Source organism: Poecilia formosa, unplaced genomic scaffold (assembly GCF_000485575.1).
Source record: "Poecilia formosa unplaced genomic scaffold, Poecilia_formosa-5.1.2 Scaffold460, whole genome shotgun sequence".
Lineage (NCBI taxonomy): Eukaryota > Metazoa > Chordata > Actinopteri > Cyprinodontiformes > Poeciliidae > Poecilia > Poecilia formosa.
The window spans coordinates 345884-348735 of NW_006800399.1; positions in this window are offsets into that span (position 1 = coordinate 345884).

The following is a 2852-nucleotide window of genomic DNA, read 5'->3' on the forward strand; positions in this document are numbered from 1 at the left end:
ATGTTTGAAGAGTTAACTTTAATCAGTCAAACTGATTTGCTCAGGAGTAAATTAAATACTTTAGTGAACCAAAACATTTTACAACTAGATGTTACCTGACTTAATATCTGTATTTAACTCCCAGTAATTTGGGGAAAGCCTAAATCAGTCATGTGTTCTCCTGCGGTATACTCAACCTGGACCGCCCAGCCAGCTGGGAGCTGGCGAAGGGAGTTAATGCAGAGGGAGCAGACATCTCCGAAAACGTCGGAGCAATATTGCAATTAGGTGATTCACTGAAGAACCGAGCAGAAATTTGAGATTTATACATCTACATTCTCGCCTACAAACATTGTAAAAATCATGTTGTGTCACGGTTGCTAAGCAACATAGCAGCAAGGTGGAGGCTAGGCAGCTAGCTGAAGGCCACAGCTTTTCTCTGCCTTTGAAGGACGCCTCTTCCGTAGACTGGTGTTGTTCCAAGAAAAACATGGATAAATTTCTGGCCACATCTTGGCTTTCAATAGGAGAATGAAACAGATTAGTCTGTAATTGCAAATCCAGGCAACCTGAGAGGTTTATAAAGGTTATTTGCTGTTGGGAGTCGTCTTGTTATGACTTCCAGACAAGGATCGCTTTGACTCCAAGGTTTCCAGGTTTGGCGTGTGTGCGTTTGTGCGTGCGTTGGTGGGTCCGTGTGTGTCTGTGCATGTGTGTGTGTTCATCCAACAGCTTGTGATCTCACCTCGGTGGCGGAGAGATTAAGGCCGAGGCGTCAGCAGACGGGAGACAATAATCAGGCTCCACACTCACTGATTTTCAGACAAATTAAACGTCAGGGGAACGCAGGGAGCGGGACCGCTGTGCTACTTTGAAAAGCTGAGGCTATCATAAATTATTAATGGCTCTCCATCACGGCCTCTTTCTCCTCATCCGTTGCTCCATCCCTCTTCTTTGCCCAGCACTCCCTGCAGAGCTCCTCTCTTCCTCTCTTCAAACCTCACTCCCTTAAACTTTTTCAAATTCCTCTCTTCCTTCCCCACTTTTACCTGTCAGCTCAAGTTTTCCTCACTCCTTCCTATCAGCTTTGTTTACAGTCCATATTCATCTTTCCTTTCTCATTTAACTCCCCTCCCCTGCCTCCTTTTTGTCTGCTGATTTTCACGCCACCCATCCATCTGCTCTTCATTACGGTTCTCATGTTAATCTTGATCACTTTTTCCTCTTCTCAACACCTTCCTGTCATCCCTCCACCCTTCATACTATCTCTTAATATTCTTGAGTTTCAGTGGTGTTTAAACTGTGTTTTCCTCACCTGACTTGCTTTGTCTTTCAAATTACCTTCAATGCATTTGAAGGTACACATAAATTATCAGTCCATCACCATGTAATTACTATTTGGAGTGAGTTTAAAAGTTTGAGGATTCCTGTTTCTAATGCATAAACAGGAATTTAAGTATTAGAAACAAATTCTAATACATAGAATTCTATGTACCAGAATTCTGGATCTGTGGTTCCAGATTCAGAGATCTGGAACCACAGGCTCAGATCTGGAGCCTGTGGTTCCAGATCTGAGCCTAATCTGATCAGCCAGATCTGATCAGAGATCTGGCTATAAAAGTCCTTCTCTCAACTAACAATCTCTGTTAGGCATCTCATCAACCTAATTTGTCTTTACGAAAACTCAACTTTCATTCAATAATGCCTCATTAACCCCAAATTGACACTAGAGTGCAGAAACTTCCATTATATAAGCTTCTTAAAGGGGCCGTATTATGTGTTTTCCAGGCACATTGTTCCATTTTTCAGCACAGTCACGTAACTATGCTACTTTCAGTTATTAGGTTATAATTGGACATCTTGAAATTAGACCGCTGTCTCTTCAAGAAACTCCTACTCTTTCTGACACTCCGCCTTCAGCACAGAGCACGTCATCACAGCAATGCTTCTCATTATGATGTTTACAACTGTTCTTAGGAGCAGTGGACTGAGAAGTAGTTTACATGATAAAATCAGCAGACTCGTAATTTCACCAGGTGTTTGATATTTGCTGCTGACGCTAGTCTGGAGGAGCTGAGTGAGGGAGTCTCGGGGGAAGGCTTCTCTGTGAGGCGGAAGACTGGCCATAAACTGAAGCTCCAAGAAGGATCTCTGTGGAGATTCAAGGATTTCTCACACATTCCTGAAAGAACCAAGGCAACACTCCAGGCATGTAATAACATTTAACATGATGTAAAGCTAAAAAAACAAAAAAGTTGATTTTAATTAATACCATCAAAACACCATTCACACAACTTTGTCTGTGGTCTAATTTGTGCTGAATTTGGATTATTCCTGGCATCTGCTGTGAATTTGTCAATTTACTTCAACTGAAACAACTTTGAGGTGTTTATTGTTATTTGTCTTGCTGTGAGTGGGAGGTCTGACAAATAAAATTGTTCACTATGGGGGGAGCAACTTTCCTGCAGCTCAGGAAGTGAAAGAGGAGGAAAAAAAAAAATCCATTCTGTCATAGATCTGTAATTAGGCCCGAGCAGCGAAGCGCTGGCGAAGGCCTATTGAAATCGTGCTGTTTATTATTATGATTTTTGGGCCAAATTAATTGGCTTTTTGGGGGCTTTATCATATTCAAAAACTCACTAAACTTGGCGGACGCATAGAGCCCGTGTAAAATTTATGTATTTTAAGGTCATCGGAAAAAATTGCAAAAGAAACGGCTCAACGGCGCCACCTAGCAACTTTCAAAAGACCCTTTCCTATTAACATACTTCATTGTAGAGACATGAAATTTGGTAGACTTGTAGAGCTCCCAAAGACGCTCAGAATTTACAATTAATGTCATAGTGCAAGTACGACAGGAAGTCAGCCATTTT